Source organism: Vigna unguiculata, chromosome 2 (genome assembly GCF_037176805.1).
Source record: "Vigna unguiculata cultivar grain cowpea cultivar isolate G323 ecotype 2 chromosome 2, ASM3717680v1, whole genome shotgun sequence".
NCBI classification, from domain to species: Eukaryota; Viridiplantae; Streptophyta; class Magnoliopsida; order Fabales; family Fabaceae; genus Vigna; species Vigna unguiculata.
This window is the reverse complement of record NC_140793.1, coordinates 16,114,798-16,140,918: the sequence shown is the minus strand read 5'-3', so window position 1 is coordinate 16,140,918 and position 26,121 is coordinate 16,114,798.

Below are 26,121 nucleotides of genomic sequence, written 5' to 3'. Positions count from 1 at the left end.
TGAAATTTTATTCAAATGACCATACTTTGAAATGTTATGATGAAGTTTTGGAATTAAGGGAAAGACTCACCCTTACTTTCTTTATTTTTCAGAGGAAGAAATTGGAGACCTAACATGTAACAATGAGATTGTATAACCTAACTTTTCTTGTAACCTTGGATTATGTTAAAGCTACAACTGATATGATGTAACTTGTTTGTGATGTATTTGAAACTAAAAGTACCTTTAGTTGGTTGTAAAAGTATAAACAAACTTCTGTTACAAACACTTATATGTATGTTAACATTTTATTCGTATAAATATCATGTATATCTGACAGATGATACATTCAAGTGATGTATTATTATATTTTTTTTGTTTGGTATTTGTTAAATGAATAAAAATAAATTTTCCTTACATAAGTAAATGATACATTAGATAAGTAAAGAACATCTAGTAGCACCGGGTTTTAGTTGGGGTGTTACATAGAGACCCCACACGGCGGCTCAATACTAAGGCCTTGCTTCCAAACTCGACCATCGTCCTAACGATATGGTCCGCATCCATGCCGTCAATGGAATTTACAATGGTATCTAGGAGGGTAATTGAAATATCCTTCCTCATAGATATTTCCGGCAATTCGATCAAACCAGATTCCGGTCCTTTCTCCCCATTGGCCGACCCTGCTCCACTAGCCGACCCCGTCCCGAGCAAGGCCGCCCTCACTCTCTTCACGTCTTTTCCCTTCCCGTGTCGAGGCGGCAACTCAACTTTCCTCTTCGTCCCGCCGTGCACATGCACCTCCACCACAGATTCCTGCAAATTGGGAACATCAGTCTTCCCAGGTGCCTTGGCCTTAACGACCATCTCCTTCCTCAACGATTGGAAAAGCGCCAAGTTTTTCTTTCCAGATTGCACCATGTGCCCTACAATAATACATTACAACTTGGATCAAAACAACTTAGAATTATTAACACAGTTTATGTAATAAACAAATACCTTCAATATCTATTATCGGATGCACCAAATTATAAACTCTAACTAGGCCCTTAATGGGCAACTTATCAACAAACTTCAACAAGATCTCCACCACCTCCTTATCACCAACCGATAATTCATCCATCCCCATGTCCTTATACCGAGAAGGATTGCCTGTCCAACTAAAAGGGAATTTGGTACTCCCATCTGCGTTCCAAAAATGAGCTTTGCCTCCTTCTTTAACGACAACCTTGAAGTACCCGTCCTTGAAATGCTTGAAAGACTGGGAAAATGCATCCAATCTGCTGATACTGGGGCGACTTATCAAGGATAGCCAAGTAGCCGGCCGGCGGGGTCTGGTGTCGTAAAAGTACAAAAAAAGCGTAAGGAGTGGGCTCTAAATATAAGGATTGGCACAAGATGCGGAAAGCCTGCAAGTAGGCCCAACTATTCGGATGCAGCTGCGTAGGTGCCACATTCAGTGCGCGCAATACGCCCATAGTGAAACCGTCTAACGGTAACCGCACATGAAGTTGAGAAAAATGACACATATACATGTAGAAAAACTTCTCTGTAGCACCCTCCTGCCCATGACATACCCGGTCGATAGCACTAACTCTCTCCAGGGAAACGATGTCCCCACTGACGCCTTTGGAGATGACAGGTGTGTAGTTTAACCAGGAGTTTAGTAGACGAGACCACCGGAACAAAGATGATTGGTTGCAGACGTCGGCAGCCGCCCACCCATAGCCGCCTTTAGCCGGCTAGTTACTTTCTGCCAACTCTTCAGGGGGATCTTCTCGAACCTCCCTCCCCGTCTTCATTGGAATCCCACTTGTCATGCCCCTAGAACTTGTACCCTCTTCGTCAAATTGTCTACCCCTACTTCTCTCTGACTTCGTACTCTCATTACTACTAGACATACCTGTTTTCGTGTTTACGGGAAGATGTCGGCTGAATTTGGGAACTAGTCAGACAGTATGATGCGCACAAGATCTCTGAATTCAAAACTCTCGCAAATGAACCAAGTAACCCCTCACCCGTTTTGAAACTTATATTTATAGTCCAGGATCCCAAACGATGAAAACCCCTTCCCGCCAAAACAATACCCCAGACCAATTGACACCATCATTGCAAAAGATATAACTTTTAAAAAATGACGGTGCCAAAACTTCTTGATTTGACCCCTGACACCCCTTCACCTACCTTTAGACGGTTACCACTTTTTAGCCTTAACATTGTTCATCACACTTAAAGGCTGGGGGACTAGTGTATCACACCTAGCCGGTTCCGCTAGCATACCAACACATATCACCCTTGACCAACAACTCATATCAGACAAGGCTGGGGGACTAGTGTACCACACCTAGCCAAACTCGACCAAATAAGTAAACAATGCATATACCAAAGCAGCCAAGTATTTAGCCTAGGCCGAGTCAGCCTAACTTGTACCGATTCTAACCTATACATCTAGAGGAATAACCTGCACCTCATGTAACCAATATAAGCCGTCAAGATAGGTAGCCGATCCAGGCCGGCTACTCCAGCAGACCCGGTAAGATTAAAGCCCAGGCCGACAACTCCAATAAACTTAGTGAAAATAGAAGCCCTCGCGTTCAATAGGTCTTAAGGGCCTGGGTTAGGGTCCATGCCCACTCATAGCCCAAGCTAGAGCCCAAGTCAAGGCCCGACCGATGAGGTAATCAGACATCATTAATGCTCTATAAATACACGTGGACCCCAGTAATTAAAGGTACGCATTCATTAATCACTGATTTGACCTTCTGAGAGCTTTGACTTACTTAAGCTTCGGAGACTCTTCTGCAGATAACCCCTCCTAGGTTCAAGTTGACATGTACCAACCGGGAAGAGACCAACTGAAGAGATAACGGACTACATGGTAAGGTGACGCTTGTGCTTGACTCATCTTATTCGTTCTCTGCAGGAACACTTTCTGACTCCCAACTGAAGTATGTCTTGAGTATTTTGTCAACTGTCAAGTAAGAAAACACCCACGTCAATGAATGGAGATTGGATGATGGAAAATTTGTTTATGTGGGTTAATTGTGTTATCTAAATACGATATTTAAATTAGTTTAAAAAAAAATATGCAACTTCGAAAAATAATGTTCAACTTAACTCCCCACATATTAAATCTTGACACCCCATTTATGTATGACATGAGTCGTTTGACAATTCTCAAGTAAGAAGGCACCCACGTTAGTGAATCGAGATTGGATAGTGGAATATTTGTTTAAGTTGGTGAATTGTGTGATCCCAATACTTTATTTAAATTAGTTTTGAAAAAATCCGCATCCTCGAAACATAATGTTCAACTTAACTCCCCATATATTAAATTAGTTTTAAGTGTATATTGCGTATTTTGTCAATATTCAAGTAAGAAAACACTCACGTCAGTGATTGGAGATTGTATGATGAAAAATTTGTTTAAGTGGGTGAATTGTGTTATCCCAATACGATATTTAAATTAGTTTGAAAAAAGTTCGCAACCTCGAAACAAAATGTTCAACTTAACTCCCCACATATAAATTCCTGACACCCCACATAAGTATATATCGCATATTCTATGAATTGTCAAGTAAGAAAGCACCCACGTTAGTGAATGGAGATTGGAAGATGGAAAATTTGTTTAAGTGGGTGAATTGTGTGATCCCAATACGATATTGATGAAGGATTATCTTGTTCCTTTTTAAGATTATTGAATATGGTGTGAGTTGATTAAGAAAGCTAAGTGAAATTCCTACTGGACATTAAGATAGCAAGCTATCTAGATGTGAAGGTTCGTTTCACAAAGCTCAAGAGAAGAAGATGATGGATTGATTCAAAACAAAAAGGAAATGGAAAGCACATAAACCATAGAAAACAAAGAACAATTAAAGGAAGAAGAAAACATAAAATGGAAAGGAAAGAAATGGTAAAAAATGTGAGAAGCACGCCACTACAAGGCCATGCTAGAAGCCATGGCAACCTTGAAGATGAGTGGATGTGTGCCGCCACTTGCTATGCAAGATAAGGCTTAAAAGTATTCACTCCCTAGGGAGGAAACTCTCACAAATGGTTGAGACACAAGAGTATTTTTACTTCAAAATGTTCAACCCTTTTACATGTCTAGGAGCACCCCTTATATAGAAGAGTTTAGGGGCCTCTAGAAACTAGGTCAAATAAGGTTACAAAAATGAGAGACAAAAGAGCCAACTATGGTGTGTGTAAGGCAAATTTCAATCTAGCACAAAAGGAGACAAAGAATGTGTCTCATATGTCTCCAAAAAGTGGCCAAAGTGTGCTAAAAACAAAGGAGACCAAAGGTACATAGGTACACTTGTTTTATGCCTTTTACTTTATGCTTTATGCCTTTGCTTTACTCTCTCATCCACATCATTTATGCTCCCCAATCACCATGCGCCACCTAGCATTGCTTTCTTACTCCTAATTAACCTACAAAGCAAATAAACATAGATTAGCATGTTGGCTTAAGTCAAGTCAACTATAGTCAACAAGTCAAACCTAGTCAAAGGTCAACAAGTCAACTAAAGTTGATTCAACTAAGTCAACTCAAGGAATCAAAAATAACAAACACAAATGAAAGGGATGAAGGATTAGTGAACTTCCTTTCCAAACATGCTTAGTCTTCTTAAGCATGTGCCTTCATCCTTGGTTGGGGTCAATCCTTCATCATCCTCCCCTTCTTGGAGAGAATTTGACCACAAATTCTTGAAGCCTTTGTGGATGGAACTTGACTTGATTTGGGGGAGGATTTGCGCCTCCCTTTTATGAGCTTTTGTTCCATCCTTTCTAAGGGTATTACCCCTAGCTTTGGTTAGGCCATCTTTATTTTCTAGACTACTCTTCCTCTCTTGCTTTGGAAGAATTTTTTTGTAGGCAAGTAAAACCTTGGTGAAAGCTTGCCCCTTTTCTTTTTCTTCTTTATCTCTTCTTATTATATTTCTATCCTTATTAACTTCTTGAGGTGATAGAGGTAGTAAAGTTGTCTTTTTCCCATTTTTAAAGAAAATGTATTGGTTGGTATAGCCATCATGTAAAGTTTGTTTATCAAATTGCCATGGCCTACCTAGTAAGATATGTGTGACTTCCATGGGAACAACATCACATAGCACCTCATCTTTGTAGCTTCCTATAGAGAAGTTAATTAGGACTTGTTTATTGACATCTATTTCTCCCTCTTTACTTATCCAAGCAAGCTTGTAGGGCTTAGCATGAGGAATGGTCTCTAAGCTTAGCTTTTCCACCAACCTTGTGCTAGCTACATTGGTACTACTTCCTCCATCAATAATTAGAGAGCAAACCCATTTATTAATTTTGCACTTAGATTGAAAAATGTTTTCTCTTTGAGTTGGCTCAAGCTCACTTTGATCTTGACCTATCATGCGCCTTAATAACAGGGTCTTTCTCAAAAATTTTAGTTTTACTAGAGGAAGAAGATTCTTTTGAAAGAGAATGGGGAGATGAGTGTTCACTTTCAACATCATTACTCTTCTTTAAGATCATGGTCCTTTTGGTTGGGCAATTTAAAGCAATGTGATTATAACCCAAACATTTAAAACATTTAATGGAACTTGATCTTTGAGAAGTGGAATGGTGAATGTGATCACTTGGTGACTTACTTTTACTTGGTGGTTCTTGATGAGAGTTAGAAGGGAACTTATCATGTTTCTTTTTATCCTTTCCCTTCCATGAGTGACTAAAGTAGTGGTTGGGTGAGTAACTCTTCCTTGCCCTTCTTTTTCTTTTCAATTGAATTTCAATCCCAAGGGCAAGTGTGAAAACATTTTCAAGAGTGGAGTACTCATACAACTCTACTTGGTCTTGTATGTCTCTCCTAAGACCACTCACAAATCTTTTTATTTTCTCTTTGTTAGTCTCTTTTATTTCAACCCTACGCATTTGAGACTCTAATTCTTTAAAGTACTCACTCACACTCATAGAACCTTGGTGAAGCCTTTGGAGCTTCAAAAGAAGTTCCTTCCTATAGAGGGAGGAATAAATCTAGCGCGCATAAGAGTTTTAATGTCCATCCAAGAAGCCGCGGGTGGCCCTTGGTCATAATTCTTACAAACTTTATGCCACCAAGTATTGGCATACTCCAAAAATCCTAAAACTACTAGATCAACTTGTGTTTGATCCTTTACATGATTTTCATTGAAAATTTGATCAACTTTAGCTTCCCAATCAAGGAAGACTTTGGGATCACTTCCTCCATAGAACTTAGGACTTTGGAGTTTGCTTCTCTTGTGATGGGTTGCGCCTAGAATACCCTCTTTTCCTAGCCTCTCTTTCTTGCTCTTTAGCTTCAAGCCTTTGAATGTGCTCTTGGATTCTTAGGTCACTTTGCTCCTTGTCTTTTCTTAATTGTTCAAAGGCTTCCTTCCTAGACAACTCCAAATCCCGAAGCAATCTCATCAATGTATTGTTTTTGTTTGGTGTAGGTGCATTTGATGAACTTGCCATGATTCCTACAACAAAAACACTCAAATCCGAGACAAAATAAATGGATTAGAGGTTAGACAACATGAAAACCGAGACCAAATCCAACCCAAAATGTAACCCAAGTGTTTAGATCACTCTCCCAAAGTAACAAGGCAAGGCTAGCACTCAAAATCCACCAAAGGAGTGAAGCAAACACTTTTAAAAACTTGTTCAAAACCTTTCAAATGCAAGACAAGTGATTCGGCCACAACATCCCAAGAGTTTCAAGAAAAGAAAACTACTAAGACAAAACAAAGAACACCTAGTAACAAGCAAGAAAAGCACAAAAACAAGGAAAGCTAAACTCTAAAGAAGAAAAGTTTGAGACAAAACTTTTAACAAGACTAAAACAAGAAAAGCACATTTTAAAGACTCTATGGAAAGCACTTGACAAGCATCTTCAAGTCTTAAATCATGCATACACCAAGAAAGATCATAACCAAGTTAAAGCATGGAACTAATTTGCCAATATCACCCACTTCTCAAGCATGAAACTAGTTGCATAACACTTAGTGAAAATGGCCAAATGGATTCACCAAGCAACACATTAGCTCTCGACCAAACTGTTTTTGGTCATGAAAATAATTTTTCTTTTCAAAACTAGGTACTTAAGATGATGAGAAGGATATTTTAGGGTGTCTTGAACACTTAGTTCCTTAAAAATTAGGTCAAAATCAATTTCAAGGAGCATGCTACAACAAAAGGCATAGATCTCATGCAATAGCTCAAATACTTAGAAACAAGAATACGAAAACTCAAAGAAGCATATGACATATGACTCAAGCAAAAGTTAGACACATTTAAAGACTCAACATGACTAAGCATCCAAAGACATGTTATCCAACCACATTTAGGAGTAAGAAGAGTAACAAAAACAGTAGCCAAAACTGCCCAACATAACCTGAAAAATGTTGATTCGCGGTGATCTCGGCAGCTCTAACCTTTGCTCACTATTTCAATCATAACTCTCTCCACAAAACTCCAAATGCATTGGTTCTTTTTTTGTTAGAAACTAGACTAACAGAGCTCTCTTTTGACATCAATAACGTAATTTTTGGATCACTGAGCAGGTGCAGTTTAATCTTTTAAATTCGTGAACAGTTTCTGCTAGCATTGTTTTTGTGTGCAATGGAAGTGGATTTGAACCATACAAAGATAGCTACAACAAGACAAGGTTAGCACATGAAAAACACCATATTCAAGATAACCGAGGCTCTAGATACCAAATGATGAAGGATTATCTTGTTCCTTTTTAAGATTATTGAATATGGTGTGAGTTGATTAAGAAAGCTAAGTGAAATTCCCACTGGACATTAAGATAGCAAGCTATCTAGATGTGAAGGTTCCTTTCACAAAGCTCAAGAGAAGAAGATGATGGATTGATTCAAAACAAAAAGGAAATGGAAAACACATAAACCATAGAAAACAAAGAAAAATTAAAGGAAGAAGAAAACATTAAATTGGAAAGGAAAGAAATGGTAAAAAATGTGAGAAGCACGCCACTACAAGGCCAGGCTAGAAGCCATGGCAACCTTGAAGATGAGTGGATGTGTGCCGCCACTTGCTATGCAAGATAAGGCTTAAAAGTATTCACTCCCTAGGGAGGAAACTCTCACAAATGGTTGAGACACAAGAGTATTTTTACTTCAAAATGTTCAACCCTTTTACATGTCTAGGAGCACCCCTTATATAGAAGAGTTTAGGGGCCTCTAGAAACTAGGTCAAATAAGGTTACAAAAATGAGAGACAAAAGAGCCAACTATGGTGTGTGTAAGGCTAATTTCGTTCTAGCATAAAAGGAGACAAAGAATGTGTCTCATATGTGTCCAAAAAGTGGCCAAAGTGTGCTAAAAACAAAGGAGACCAAAGGTACATAGGTACACTTGTTTTATGCCTTTTACTTTATGCTTTATGCCTTTGCTTTACTCTCTCATCCACATCATTTATGCTCCCCAATCACCATGCGCCACCTAGCATTGCTTTCTTACTCCTAATTAACCTACAAAGCAAATAAACATAGATTAGCATGTTGGCTTAAGTCAAGTCAACTATAGTCAACAAGTCAAACCTAGTCAAAGGTCAACAAGTCAACTAAAGTTGATTCAACTAAGTCAACTTAGGGAATCAAAAATAACAAACACAAATGAAAGGGATGAAGGATTAGTGAACTTCCTTTCTAAACATGCTTAGTCTTCTTAAGCATGTGCCTTCATCTTTGGTTGGGGTCAATCCTTCATCAGATATTTAAATTATTTTAAAAAAATCTTCAACTTCGAAACGTAATGTTTAACGTAACTCCCCACATATTACTTTCTGACTCCTAACTGAAGTATGTCTTGAGTATTTTGTCAACTGTCAAGTAAGAAAACACCCACGTCAGTGAATGGAGATTGGATGATGGAAAATTTGTTTATGTGGGATAATTGTGTTATCTAAATACGATATTTAAATTAGTTTAAAAAAAATATGCAACCTCGAAAAATAATGTTCAACTTAACTACCGACATATTAAATCCTGACACCCCACTTATGTATGACATGAGTCGTTTGACAATTCTCTAGTAAGAAGGCACCCACGTTAGTGAATCGAGATTGGATAGTGGAATATTTGTTCAAAGGGGTGAATTGTGTGATCCCAATAATATATTTAAATTAGGTTTAAAAAATCTCCTACCTTGAAACATAATGTCAAACTTAACTCCCCACATATTAATTCCTGCATAAGTGAATATAGAATGGATGATGAAAAATTTGTTTCAGTGGCTAAATTGTGTGATTCCAATACGTTATTTAAATTATTTTTCAAAAACTCTGCAACCTCAAAACATAATGTTCAACATAACTCCCCACATATTAATTCCTGACTCCCTACTTAAGTATGACTTGAGTATTCTGTCAATTGTCAAGTAAAAAAGCACCCACGGGAGTAAATAGAGACTGGATGATGAAAAATTTGTTTAAGTGGGTGAATTATGTGATCCCAATACGATATTTTAAATAGTTTTAGAAATATTTTTAATTTCGAAACATAAAGTGTAACTTAACTCCCCACATATTAATTCCAGATTCCCCACTTAAGTATGACTGGAGTATTCTGGCAATTGTCACGTAAGAAAGCACCCACGTAAGTGAATGGAGATTAGATGATGGAAAATTTGTTTACGTGGGCGAATTGTGTGATCCCAATACGATATTTGAATTAGTTTTAAAAAAATATGCAACCTCGAAACATAATGTTCAAATTAACTCCGCACATATTAGTTCCTAACTCCCCACTTAAGTATAACTTGAGTGTTCTGTCAATTATCAAGTAAGAAAGCACCGACGTCAGTGAATGGAGATTGGATGATGGTAAATTTGTTTAAGCAAGTGAATTGTGTGATTCCAATACGTTATTTAAATTAGTCTTAAAAAAATCTGCCACTTACATATGACATGACTATTTTTGCAATTGTAAAGTGAGAAAGCACCCACGTCAGTGAATGGAGATTGAATGTTGGAAAGTTTGTTTGTGTCGGTGAATTGTGTGATCCCAATACGATATTTAAATTAGTTTTAAAAAAATCTGCCTCCTCCAAAAATAATGTTCAACTTAAATCCCCACATATTAATTCCTGACAACCCACTTACATATGACATGAGTATTTTGGCAATTGTAAAGTAATAAAGCACCCGCATAAGAGAATGAAGATTGGATGATGGAAAATTTATTTAAGTAGGTGAATTGTGTGATCCCAATAGGATATATAAATTAGTTTTCAAAAAATATGCATCCTTAAAATATAATGTTCAACTTAACTCCCTATATATTAATTCCTAACACCCCACTTTCACATGACTTGAGTATTTTGGCAATTTTCAAGTAAGAAGGCACCCACGTCAATGAATGGAGATTGGATGATGGAAAATTTGTTTAACTGGGTGAATTGTGTGATCCTAATACGATATTTAAATTAGTTTTAAAAAATCCACTACCTTGAAACATAATATTCAACTTAACTCCCCACATATTAATTCCTAACTCCCCTCTTAAGTATGACATGAGTATTTTGTAAATTGTCAAGTAAGAAAGCACCCACGTTAGTGAATGGAGATTGGATGATGGAAAATTTATTTAAGTGGGTGAATTGTGTGATGCCAACACGATATTTAAATAAGTTTTCAAAAAATGTGCAACCTCGAAAAATAATGTTCAACTTAACTCACGACAATATAATTCCTGAATCCCCAGTTAGGTATGACTTGAGTATTCTGTCAATTGTCATGTTAAAAAGAACCCACGTTTGTGAATGGAGATTGGATGACAAAAAATTTGTTTAAGTGGGTGAATTTTGTGATCCCAATAGGATATTTAAATTAGTTTTAAAAAGATATAGAACTTGGAAACATAATATCCTACTTCACTCGCGACATATTAAGGCTTGACTCTCCACTTACGTATGACATTAGTATTTTGTCAATTGTCAACTAAGAAAGCATCCATGTCAGTGAGTGGAGCTTGGATGATGGAAAATTTGTTTATGCGGGTTAATTGTGTGTTATCCCAATACGATATTTAAATTAGTTTTAAAAAAATCTACAACCTCGAAACATAATGTTCAACTTAATTCCCCACATATTAATTCCTGACTCCCCACTTAAGTATGACTTGAGTATTTTGGCAATTGTCAAGTAAGAAGGCACCCACGTCAGTGAATCAAGATTGGATGATGGAAAATTTGTTTAAGTGGGTGAATTGTGTGATCCCAATACGATATTTAAATAATTTTTCAAAGAATCTGCATCCTCGAAATAGAATGTTCAACTTAACTCCCCACATATTAATTCCTGAATGTTCGCTTAAGTCTGACTTGAGTGTTCTGTCAATTATCGAGTAAGAAAGCACCTACGTCAGTCAATGGAGATTGGATGATGGAAAATTTGTTTAAGTGGGTAAATTGTGTGATCCCATTATGTTATTTAAATTAGTTTTACAAAAATCCTTAACCTCAAAACATAATGTTCAACTTAACTCTACACATATTAATTCCTAACTTCCCACTTAAGTATGACTTGAGTGTTCTGTCATTTGTCAAGTAAGAAAGCACCTACGTTAGTGAATGAAGATTGGATGGTGGAAAATTTATTTAAGTGGGTGAATTGTGTGATTCCAATACTTTATTTAAGTTAGTTTTAAAAAAATCTGTAACCTCAAAACATAATGTTCAACTTAACTCCCCATATATTAATTCCTAACTCCCCACTTAAGTATATATTGTGTAAGGCCCACTTTAATTTTCTGTCTTTAATTTGTAAGGGACTGCCCCATCTAAGGGGTCTAAGGGCTGGCCCATGAGGCATACAAGGGTCCTAAGGCAGCCAAGACCCTTCACTTTTGTCATTCTTACGAAAATAGTTTACTCATGCCCTCCTTTCCTTCTCACAGAACACTCTGCTAGGGTTTGCCCTAAGTCTTCTTCGAGCTAGCTCAAACCCAGCTCATACTCCACCTCTTTAGTTCGTTCCTAGAGCTGCAGTGATCGTTGTCGTGCCATCAAGGTTTCTGCTAACCCTTTTCCAGGTACGGGAAGTTAGGGTTTCTGTGTCTTAAGCTTTATTGATAAGTTTTGTGGCTATTTTCATGATCTTGAATACATGATTGGTGTTATGGTGAAATGAATGTAGAATGTGTGATATGATTGATTGTTTGGTCTGTATGTGCGTGAACAGTGGAGGATCCTATTTTTCTTGCCCAAGCGACCTGTCTCGCCTAAGCGAGATCTGCAGTATTCGCCCATCTTTGCTTGCGCGAGCTGTCACTCAAGCAAGGAGCTCCAACTTTGAGCGAGAGCACGTCTCGCTCAGGCGAGGAGGTCTCGCCTAAGCGAGAGTGACAGTGCCTCTGTTTCCTTTTTTAGCCCTCGCCTAGGCGAAGGGAGCTCGCCTGAGCGAGAGATACTCTCGCTTGAGCGAGGCTCTTCTGCCTGAGCGAGAGGCTGGGCGAGGGAACGCGCAGGTTCTGTTTTCGCTGCTGCTTCGGTATGCTTTTTGTATTGTTGGGTGTTTTGGGTCTGTTTAAACATGAAATGCATGTGGTGGATGTATGGGATTGGTTCACAGAATTTAACATGATGAGTTGGTTATGGAATTGATGTGAAATATGGAAGGTTTCATGGAAAATGAATGTTGATCCTTGGCATGGTATTGGCATGATATACGATTCTATTTTCATGGCTTTGGGAAGGATGAACTGTGGTTGACTAAATATGAGGTACATATGAGGGATGGTTACAAAGATTGATATGATATCGAAATGTGTGGTGAATATTTCATGATTGATTGAATACGTATAGTATGTGGTCAGTGCGTAAATCCTTGAGATCTCTAGGTGAGATCTCAGGGTAGTGCTTTAGTAGTCGGGACGTAATTCCATGGCCCGTGTTACTGGGTGTATATGGTGGTGCCCCATCTGTATGGTCTGGTACGGATTCAAGGTAAGATTACATCCTGACACTCTAAGGAGTCAGTTAGTCTCACTTAGAGCTGACTGACTCTTATGGTGAGAGTAGCAGGAGGCTTGAAACTCATTAAGGGCTAACCTTGTGTGTGAGGGAATTGATTCATTATAACACTTGTAACGCATAGCTCGGGGGTGAGCAAAGGTATCCTTCACAAGTGCAAGCATCCGCTGATTCTGACCAAATTGTATGTATCCAGACGAGTCGAGTCGAGTCTTAGTGTATTGGTTTAAGAGTCATAGCATGCTTGAGTGTTTTGTGTATTGTTGACTGTGAAAGTGTATCAGATTGCATGATAAAATTATTTTGTGCTCTAGCTTACCCTACTTTTATTGTTGTGTGTTCTACTGTGTGGTACTCTCTTTTGCTATGATCATCAACTTGTTGATTTGAGCAGATGCGAGGAGCACACGTGGTCAACAGGGAGTTGATGGTTTCGCTGCTTAGCCTTTGGATTGACTTCTGCCTTTGCGCTATTCATTTAGGGCCAAAGCCCATGTATTGTTTTCTCTGGGGATTTGTTTAAGTCTTTATCACTCTCTTGCTTTACTTGGTACTTGGCATCGTGGTGTGCCACTTTTATTCGTCTTTTAAGTTTGGGATATTTGTAGGAGTGACGTCATACTCTTTTATTCTCGCTTCTTATATTATTATATGTCACATATCCTTTATTTAGCTTTATTAAATAAATGGGGTGTTACATATTGCGTATTTCGTCAATTGTCAAGTAAGAAAGCACCCACGTCAGTGATTGGAGATTGTATGATGAAAAATTTGTTTAAGTAGATGAATTGTGTTATCCCAATACGATATTTAAATTAGTTTTCAAAAAGTTCACAACCTCGAAACATAATGTTCAACTTAACTCCCCACATATTAATTCCTGACTCCCCACTTAAGTATATATTGCTATTCTGTGAATTTTCAAGTAAGAAAGCACCCACGTCAGAGAATGGAGATTGGATGATGGAAAATTTGTTTAAGTGGGTGAATTGTGTGATCCCAATACGATATTTAAATTAGTCTTAAAAAAATCTGCAACCTTGAAACATAATGGTCAACTTATCTCCCCACATATTAATTTCTGACACCTCACTTATGTATGACATCAGTGTTTTGGCAATTCTCAAGTAAGAAAGCACCCACATCAGTGAATGAAGATTGGATGATGGAATTTTTGTTCAAGTGGGTGAATTGTGTGATCCCAATACTATATATATTTTAATTAGTTTTAAAAAATCTCCAACCTTCAAACATAATGTTCAACTTAACACCCCAGATATGAATTCCTGACTCCGCACTTTAGTATGACTTGAGTATTTTGTCAATTGCAAGTAAGAAAACACCCAACTCAGTGAATGGAGATTGGATGATGGAAAATTTGTTTAAGTTGGTGAATTGTGTGATCCCAATACTTTATTTAAATTAGTTTTAAAAAAATCCGCAACCTCGAAACATAATGTTCAACTTACCTCCCCATATATTAAATTAGTTTTAAGTGTATCTTGCGTATTTTGTCAATATTCAAGTAAGGAAGCACCCACGTCAGTGATTGGAGATTGTATGATGAAAAATTTGTTTAAGTGGGTGAATTGTGTTGTCCCAATACGATATTTAAATTAGTTTTAAAAAAGTTCGCAACCTCGAAAAAAAATGTTCAACTTAACTCCCCATATATAAATTCCTGACTCCCCACTTAAGTATATATCGCATATTCTGTGAATTGTCAAGTAAGAAAGCACCCACGTCAGTGAATGGAGATTGGAAGATGGAAAATTTGTTTAAGTGGGTGAATTGTGTGATCCCAATACGATATTTAAATTATTTTAAAAAAAAAATCTACAAGTTCGAAACATAATGTTTAAATATATATTGAGTATTCTGTCAATTTTAAAGTAAGAAAGCACCCATGTCAGAGAATGGAGATTCAATGATGAATTTTTTTTTAAATATGTGAATTGTGTGATCCAAATACGACATTTAAATTAGTTTTCAAAAAATCTGCAACCTCAAAACATTATATTCAACTTAAGTCCACACATAATAATTCCTGACTCCCCACTTAAGTATGACTTGAGTATTTTGGCAATTGTGAAGTATGAAGGCACCCACTTTAGTGAATCGAGATTGGATGATAGAAAATTTATTTAAGTAGGTGAATTGTGTGTCCCCAATACGATATTGAAAAATGTTTTCAAAAAATCTACAACCTCGAAACATAATGTTCAACTTAACTCCCCACATATTAATTCTTGACTCCCTACTTAAGTATATATTGTGTATTCCATCAATTTTCATGTAAGAAAACACCCACGTTAGTGAATGGAGATTGGATGATGGAAAATTTGTTTAAATGGGTGATTTGTGTGATCTCAATACGATATTTAAATTAGTTCTAAAAAAATCTGCAACCTCGAAACAAAATGTTCAATTTAACTCCCCACATATTAATTCCTGACTCTCTAATTAAGTATGACTTGACTATTCTGTCAATGGTCAAATGAGAAAGCACCCTTGTCAATGAATGCAGATTGGAGATGAAAAATTTGTTAAACTAGGTGATTTGTGTGATTCCTATACGTTATTTAAATTAGTTTTAAAAAAATTTGCAACCTCGAAACATAATGTTCAACTTAACTCCCCACATATTACTTTCTGACTCTCCGCTTAAGTATGACTTGAATATTCTGTCAATTATCCAGTAAGAAAACACCCACGTCAATTAATGGAGATTGGATGATAGAAAATTTGTTTGCGTGAGAGAATTGTGTGATCCCAATACGATATTTAAATTAGTTTTAAAAAAATCTGCAACCTCAAAAAATAATGTTCAACTTAACTCCCCACATATTAATTCCTGATACCCCACTTATTTATGATATGAGTATTTTGGCAATTGTCAACTAAGAAAGCACCCACGTCGGTGAATGAAGATTGGATGATGGAAAATTTGTTTAAGTGAGTGAATTGTCTTATCCCAATGCGATATTTAAATTAGTTTTAATAAATCTACAACCTCGAAAAATAATGTTCAATTTAACTCCCCACATATTAATTTTTGACACCCCGGTTACATATGAATTAAGTATTCTGTGAATTGTCCAGTAAGAAAGCACCCACATTAGAGAACGGAGATTGGATGAAGGAAAATTTGTTTTGAGGGGGTGAATTGTGTGATCCCAATACGATATTTAAATTATTTTTAAAAAATCTGCAATATCTAAACATAATGTTTAACACAACTCCCCACATATTAATTCCTGACTCCCCTCTTAACTATGACATGAGTACTTGGTAAATTGTCAAGTAACAAAGATCCCATGTTAGTGAATGGAGATGGATGATGAAAAATTTGTTTAAGTGGGTGAATTGGGTGATCCCAATACCTTATTTAAATTAGTTTTAAAAAATCTACAACCTCGAAACATAATGTTTAACTTAACTCCCCACATATTAATACTTGACTCCCCCTTAAAAGTGACTTGAGTATTTTGTCAATTGTCAAGTAAGAAAGCACCCACCTGAATGAGTGGCGATTGTATGATGGAAAATTTGTTTAAGTGGGTGAACTGTGTGATCCCAATACGATATTTAAATTAATTTTCAATAAATCTGCAACCTCGAAACATAATGTTCATCTTAACTCCCCACATAATAATTCATGACACCCCACTTACGTATGACATAAGTATTTTTGGCAATTGTCATGTAAGAAAGCACCCACGTTAGTGAACAGAGATTGGATGATGGAAAATTTGTTTAAGTGCGTCGATTGTGTGATCCCAATACGATATTTAAATTAGTTTTAAAAAATCTGCAACCTCGAAAAATAATGTCCATCTTAACTCCCCACATTTTAATTCCTGACTCCCAACTTAAGTATGACTTCAATATTGTGTCAATTGTCAAGTAAGAAAGCACCCACGTCAATGAGTGGCGATTGGATGATGGAAAATTTGTTTAAGTGGGTGAATTCTGTGATCCCAATACGATATTTAAATTTGTTTTCAAAAAATATGAAATCTCGAAACATAATGTTCATCTTAACTCCCTACATATTAATTCTTGACTCCCAACTTAAGTATGACTTCAGTATTTTGGCAATTGTCAATTAAGAAGGCACCCACGTCATTGAATGGAGTTTGGATGATGGAAAATTTGTTTAAACGGGTGAATTATGTAATCCCATTAAGATATTTAAATATGTTTTTAAACAATCGGGAACCAGAAAACATAATTTTCAACTTAACTCCCCACATATTAATTTCTGACTCACCACTTAAGTCGGACTTGAGTATTTTTGCAATTGTCAAGTAAGAAGGCACCCACGTTAGTAAATCAAGATTGGATCATGTAAAATTTGTTTAAGTGGATAAATTGTGTGATCCCTATACGATATTTAAATAAGTTTTCATAAAATCTACAACCTCCAAACATAATGTTCAACATACTCCCCATATATTAATTGTTGACTCCCCGCTTAAGTATGACTTGAGTGTTCTATAAATTGTCAAGTAAGAAAGCACCCACGTTAGTGAATGGAGATTGGATGATGGAAAATTTGTTTAAGTGGGTGAATTGTGTGATCCCAATACGTTACTTAAATTAATATTAAAAAAATTCGTAACCTCGAAACAAAATGTTCAACTTAACTCCCCACATATTAAATCCTGACTCCATTCTTAAGTATATATTACGTATTTCATCAATTATCAAGTAAGAAAGCAGCCACGTTAGTGAATGGAGATTGGATGATGGAAAATTTGTTTAAATGGGTGAATTGTGTGACCCCAATACGATATTTAAATTAGTTTTAAAAAAATCTACAACCTCGAAACATAATGTTTAACTTAATCCCCACATATTAATACCTGACTCCCCACTTAAGACTGACTTGAGTATTTTGTCAATTGTCAAGTAAGAAAGCACCCACGTGAATGAGTGGCGATTGAATGATGGAAAATTTGTTTACGTGGGTGAACTATGTGATCCCAATACGATATTTAAATTAATTTTCAAAAGATCTGCAACCTCGAAACATAATGTTCATCTTAACTCCCCACATATTAATTCCTGACTCCCAATTTAAGTATGACTTGAGTATTTTGGCAATTTTCAAGTAAGAAGGCACCCACGTCATTGAATGGAGATTGGATGATGGAAAATTTGTTTAAGTGGGTGAATTATGTAATCCTTTTACGATATTTAAATATGTTTTTAAAAAATCTGGACCCTCAAAACATAATGTTACACTTAACTCCCCACATATTAATTTCTAAATCCCCACTTAAGTATGATTTGAGTATTTTGGCAATTGTCAAGAAAGAAGTCACCATGGTCAGAGAATGGAGATTGGATGATGAAAATTTTCTTTTAGTAGGTGAATTGTGTGATTCCAATATGTTATTTAAATTAGTTTTAAAAAAAATCTACAACCCTGAAAAATAATTATCAACTTAACTCCCCACATATTAATTCCTAACTCCCCACTTAAGTATGACTTGAGTATTTTGGCAATTGTCAAGTAAGAAGGCACCCACGTTAGTGAATCCAGATTGGATCATGAAAAATTTCATTTAGTGGGTCAATTGTGTGATTCCAATATGTTATTTAAATTAGTTTTAAAAAAATCTACAACCTCGAAAAATAATGTTCTACTTAACTCCCCACATATTAATTCCTAACTCCCCACTTAAGTATGACTTGAGTATTTTGGCAATTATCAAGTAAGAAGGCACCCACGTTAGTGAATCAAGATTGGATCATGGAAAATTTCTTTAAGTGGGTGAATTGTGTGATCCCAATACGATATTTAAATAAGTTTTCGAAGAATATGCAACCTCGAAACATATTCTTCATAGAGGCCCACTTAAGTATGACTTGAGTATTCTGTCAATTGTCAAGTAAGAAAGCACCCACGTCAGAGAATGGAGATTGGATGATAGAAAATTTGTTTAAATGGATGAATTGTGTGATCCAAATATGATATTTAAATTAGTTTTCAAAAAATCAGCAACCTCGAAACATAATGCTGAACTTAACTCCCCACATATTAATTCCTGACACCCCATTTACGTATGACATGAGTATTTAGACAATTATCACGTAAGAAAACACCCACGTTAGAGAATGGACTTTGGATGATGGAAAATTTGTTTAAGTGGGTGAATTGTGTGATCCCAATACGATATTTAAATTAGTTTTAAAAAATCTGCAACCCCAAAACATAATGTTTAATATAACTCCCCACATATTAATTCCTGACTCCCTTCTTAAGTATGACATGAGTATTTTTTAAATTCTCAAGTAAGAAAGCACCCACGTTAGTGAATGGAGATTGGATGGTGAAAATTTTATTTAAGTGGGTGAATTGTGTGATCCAAATACGATATTTAAATAAGTTTTCAAAAAATTAGCAACCTTGAAAAATAATGTTCAACTTAATACCCCACATATTATTTCTTGACTCTGTCAATTGTCCTATAGGAATAAACTCACGACAGTGAATGGAGATTGGATGATGGAAAATTTGTTTATGTGGATGAATTTTGTGATCCCAATATGATATTTAAATTAATTTTAAAACAATCTGCAATCTTGAAAAATAATGTTCAACTTAACTCCCCACATATTAATTCATGACACCCCACTTACGTATGACATGAGTATTTTGTCAATTGTCAAGCATGAAAGAACAAATGTCAGTGAATGAACATTGGGTGGTGGAAAATTTGTTTAAATGGGTGAATTGTGTGATCCCACTACGTTATTTAAATAAGTTTTCAAAAAATATGCAACCACAAAACATAATGTTCAACTTAACTCCCCACATATTAATGCTTGAATCTCCGCATAAGAATGACTTTAGAATTATGTCAATTATCAAGTAAGAAAACACCCACGTCAGTGAATGGGGATTGGATGATGAAAAATTTGTTGAAGTGGATGAATTGTGTGATCCTAATACCTTATTTAAATTAGTTTTAAAAAAAATCTGCAACCTTGAAAAATAATGTTCGACTTAACTCCCCACATATTAATTCCTTACTCCCCACTTATGTATGACTTGAGTATTCTGTCAATTGTCAAGTAAGAAAGAACACACGTCAGTGAATAGAGATTGGATGTTGGAAAATTTGTTAAAGTGGGTGATTTGTGTGATCCCATTGTGATATTTAAATTTGTTTTCAAAAAATCTGCAACCTCGAAAGATAATGTTCATCTTAATCCCCACAAATTAATTCCTAACTTCCCACTTAAGTATGACTTGAGTATTTTGGAAATTATCAAGTAAGAAGGCACCAACGTTAGATAATCGAGATTGGATGATGGAAAATTTGTTTAAGTGGGTGAATTATGTGATCCCAATGCGATATTTCAATTTGTTTTCAAGAAATCTACAACCCCGAAACATAATGTTCAACTTAACTCCCCACATATTAATTTCGGACTCTCCGCTGAAGTATGACTTGAGTGTTCTGTCAATTGTCATGCAAGAAAGCACCCACATCAGTGAATGAAGATTGGATGATGGAAAATATGTTTAAGTGGGTGAATTGTGTGATCCCAATATGTTATTTAAATTAGTTTGAAAAAAATCTGCATCCTCGGAACATAATGTTTAACTTAACTCCCCACATATTAATTTTTGACTCCCCACTAAAGTATGACTTGAGTATTCTGTCAATTGTCAAGTAAGAAAAAACCTACCTCAGTAAATGTAGATTGGATGATGGAATTTTTTTTTAAGTGGGTGAATTGTGTGATCTCAATACGATATTTAAATTAGTTTTCAAAAAATCTGCAATCTCGAAAGATAATGTTCATCTTAACTTTGCACATATTAATTCTTGACTCTCCACATAAGTATGAGTTTAGTATTTTTGCAATTGTCAAGTAAGAAGGCACCCACGACAGTGAATAGAGACAGGATGTGATGAATGTGTATTTTTGCCATCATTTAATGTTTAATTCTAGCTATTTAATTGAATTTGTGTGCTTAAAGAGTGATTTAATTGATAATTTTGATAATTAGGCTGTTTGAGCTTGTGTGATAAAAATGTGTTAAAAAGTGATTTTTAGCTGCTTGAATTATTTTTGGATATTTTAACGTTTGTTGATGCAGCTGAAGTTAAGATTAAGCTTATTTAAAGGTGGGATAATAAATTGTTTGAGATTACAAAACACCTTTAAATAAGACTAAAATCACTCCCCTTTTTCCACTCATAAAATAGATGCACTCAAATGCTGCCATGTGACAATCCTCAACTTTTAAAATTGGCCAACCACCATAAGCCACATGGGCTTAATCTCCACTAAAGAATCTAAGCCAATACCATGTTGCCACATCATCATCTTCATCTTTACACAACCAGAAACCCTAGCCTCCATCTTCACGATGTTTCCGTCGCCGGAGCAGCACCCATTCAAAAGCAGATCTACGTCAGCCACCACTGTTTCGTCATCACCATGTCGCCGGAGAAGAGAGGAGTCGAGCACCAAGTTTCTGAACCATTGCAGCTGCAGAACTGGCATCATCTTCGTTGCTGCAACGCCAGATCATAAATCAGAGCTGCACCTTCAATTCATCATCTTGCCAGAAATCGCGAACCATAGCAGATCCAGATTCGCACCAGCCGTTCAAACAATCACCATGGAATCATCTTCCATCTCGCGCATCTTCATTCTCCACCATTAGAAACGCGAACCATTGACGCTGGAATAGACCTGCACCAACAAAGCAGCAGAAACCATCACACCAAGCTTGACAAGCCACCACTATAACACCGTTAGCCAACGCACATCAACAACAAGCATGCAACCATGGCCACCGCAGACCTGCAACCAAAACGCACATAAAAAACCAGAATAGTAACATCTTCATCCTTCCCGGAAAATGCATCAGTAGCGTTCACGCACCTTCAAGCAACCACGCCAAAAACGAAATGGCAGCACCCACCGTGAAACCACCATCCTTCACGTTAGCAAGTATGCTGCAACAACAAACCCTAAGTGAGCAGAGAGAATTGTCTTGATGTGAGAGAAGAAGGAGATGCCATGTGTCAGCTTCTCAATGGACAACCACATGGTCAACTAGTCAAACTCTGGTCAAATATTAAAATCTGGTCAAAGATTGGTCAAAGAATAGGGGTTTAAGTGCAGATATTCATCTTTTTGGATTTCCCAGAAAATTTGGACTACATGATTGAAAATGGGTTATTTAGAAAATTAATACAAATATTATTTGGTGATAATTTATGAGATATCTTTAAATAATTAATTTATTTAATTATATAATAAATTATTAACCAACTATATTTGTCAAATAGTTTATATATCTCCAAATATCTTTGAATATTTATCTTTATCTTTATTTTAAAAGATATTTGAGAGGTTTTAGCAACAAGAAAGCCTAGTCCAATTTCTATATAAAGAGACCAATAGGGGAAGCAGAAAAGACAAGCTCGGGACTTAGGAGTTTTGGAACCCTTAGGGGGGCCTAATTTCGTTTCCTTTCTCTTTCTCTATTCTTCTCTCTTTATTTTGCATTCATGGAGTTCTAAACTTCTTGGGTTGATTCCATTGTAATTTCTTAATTAGATTCTGAGGTTAGATCAATTAATTTCTTTGTTTTTTTATTATTGTTGAGGTTTTAATTCATCTATGTCTTTTATCTTTGAGTCACGTAAAAAGTAATGATTTTAAATTTATATGCATGTTGATCATATGAGTCCAAGGGTTTTTAAATTGAATTGAGACTTTACTTTGATTTTATTTAGAAACTTTCATATGATTAAATGAGCTTTTACCAATAATTGAGACTTTACTTTGGTTAAAGGTATTTACTCTAACTACAATTAATTGAGACTTTACTTTGATTAATTAAGCTTTTTATTTAGTGAAAAGATAAAAGAATAGACATGATTAGGCATAGTAAAATTTGATTGAGACTGTACTTTGGTTGAATTTACTACGGATAATCTAAAAGTTCTCACTTTTAATTGAGATTGTACTTTGGTTAAAAGTGAGAACGCCAACAAATTAATTGAGACTTTACATCGATTAATTTGCAGATCTACAACAATAATTAATTGAGCAATAATCTTTAGATAACCGATGATGAATCTATTTTGAAAAAGCAATGGAATCAATCTATTTTCTTTACTATTGTTTTTTATCTTTTTTTATCTTTCCTATTTCTTTCTTGTTTCTCTTAATCCACCAATATTTTTTATTTTATTTAACTAATTCTTTTGTATAGATTTTATAAGAACTAATTTGTTAAAAATCAATTTCGTGTTCGTTGGGAGACGACTTTGGTTTACTTTACCCTTTCCATTTTGTTGACTACTTTCTTAACAATACTGAAGTTGTTATAGATAAGTAGTATTAATTTGATCGCGTCAACGACAGCGTTATCAGGATGATGGAATATTTGTTTAAGTGGGTGAGTTGTGTAATCCCAATACGATATTTAAATATATCTTCAAAAAATCTGGAACCTTGAAATATAATGTTCATCTCAACTCCCCAAATATTAATTTCTGACTCTCCACTTAAGTATGACTTGAGTATTCTGTCATTTGTCAAGTAAGAAAGCACGCAGGTCAGTGAATGGAGATTGGATAATAGAAAAATTGTTTAAGTGGCCGAATTGTGTGATCACAAATCGATATTTAAATTAGTTTTAAAAAAAATTGCAACCTCGAAACCTAATGTTTAACTTAACTCCCCACATATTAATTTCTGACTTTCCCACTTAAGTATGACTGCAGTATTTTTTCAACTGTCAAGAAAGAAAGCACCCACATTAGTGAATGGAGATTAGATGATGGAAAATTTGTTTAAGTTGGTGAATTGTGTGATCCTAATACGATATTTAAATTAGTTTTAAAAAAAATATGTAACCTCGAGACATAATCTTCAACGTAAGTCCCCACATATTAATTCTTTATTCCCCACATTTTAGTAAGAAAACACTCACGTCAATGAATGGAGATTGAATGATGGAAAATTTGTTTAAGTGGGTGAAATGTGTGATCCCAATATGATTTTTAAAAACCATATGCAACCTCAAAACATATTATTCATCTTAACTCTCCACATTTTAATTCCTGACTCCCGACTTAAGTATGACTTGAGTATTTTGTCAATTGTCAAGTAGAAGGCACCCAATTTAGTGAATGGACATTGGATGATGGAAAATTTGATTACGTGGGTGAATTGTGTGATCCCAATACGATATTTAAACATGTTTTCAAAAAATCTGCAACCTCAAAACATAATGTTCAACTTAACTCCGCACATATTAATTCCTAACTCTCCACTTAAGTATGACTTGAGTATTTCGCAATTGTGAAGTAAGAAGGCACCCACGTTAGTGAATCGAGATTGGATGATGTAAAATTTCCTTAAGTGGGTGAATTGTGTGATCCCAATACGATATTTAAATTTGTTTTCAAAAAATCTGCAACCCTGAAACATAATGTTCAATTTAACTCCCCACATATTAATTTCTGACTCTCTGCTTAAGTATGACTTGAGTGTTCTGTCAATTGTCAAGTAAGAAAGCACCCACATTAGTGAATGGAGACTCGATGATGGAAAACATGTTTAAGTGGGTGAATTGTGTGATCCCAATACGTTATTTAAATTAGTTTTAAAAAAATCGGCAACCTCGGAACATAATTTTCAACGTAACTCCCCACAAATTAATTTTTGACTCCCCACTTAAGTATGACTTGACTATTCTGTCATTTGTCAAATAAGAAAGCACGCAGGTCAGTGAATGGAGATTGGATAATGGAAAATTTGTTTAAGTGGGTGAATTGTGTGATCTCAAATCGATATTTAAATTAGTTTTAAAAAAATTTGCAACCTCGAAACCTAATGTTTAACTTAACTCCCCACATATTAATTTCTGACTTCCCACTTAAGTAGGATTGGAGTATTTTGTCAATTGTCAAGAAAGAAAGCACCCACGTTAGTGAATGGAGATTCGATGATGGAAAATTTGTCTAAGTTGGTGAATTGTGTGATCCTAATACGATATTTAAATTAGTTTTAAAAAATATGTAACCTCGAGACATAATGTTCAACTTAAGTCCCCACATATTAATTCCTTATTCCCCACTTAAGTATGACTTGAGTATTCTTTGAATTTTCTGTAAGAAAACACCCACGTCAATGAATGGAGATTGAATAATGGAAAATTTGTTTAAGTGGGTGAAATGCGTGATCCCAATACGATTTTTTAAAAAATCTGCAACCTCGAAACATAATATTCATCTTACTTCTCCACATTTTAATTCCTAACTCCCCACTTAAGAATGACTTAAGTATTTTGGCAATTGTCAAGTAGAAGGCACCCAAGTCATTGTATGGATATTCGATGATGGAAAATATTTTTAAGTGAGTGAATTATATGATCCCATTACGATATTTAAATATGTTTTCAAAAAATCTGCAACCTCCAAACATAATTATCAACTTAACTCCCCACACATTAATTCCTAACTCCCCACTTAAGTATGACTTGAGTATTTTCTAATTGTGAAGTAAGAAGGCACCCACATTAGTGAATCGAGATTGGATGATGGAAAATTTCTTTAAGTGGGTGAATTGTGTGATCCCAATACGATATTTAAATAAGTTTTCAAAAAATCTGCAACCTCGAAACATAATGTTCAACTTAACTCCCCACATATTAATTCCTGACTCCCCACTTAAGTATGACTTGAGTATTTTGGCAATTGTCAAGTAAGAAGGCACCCATGTCAGTGAATGGAGATTGGATGATGGAAAATTTGTTTAAGTGGGTTAATTATGTGATCCCAATACGATGTTTAAATATGTTTTAAAAAAAATCTGCAACCTCGAAGCATAATGTTCAACTTAACTCCCCACATAGTAATTCCTAACTCCCTACTGATGTTTATATTGCGTATTTTGTCAATTGTCTAGTAAGAAAGCACCCACGTTAGTGAATGGAGATTGGATGATTGAAAATTTGTTTATGCAGGTGAATTGTTTGATCCCAATAAGATATTTAAATTAGTTTCAAAAAAGTTTGCAAGCTCAAAAAATAATGTTCAACTTAATTCCCCAAATATTAATTCTTGACTCCCCACTTAAGTATGACTTGAGTATTCTTTCAATTGTC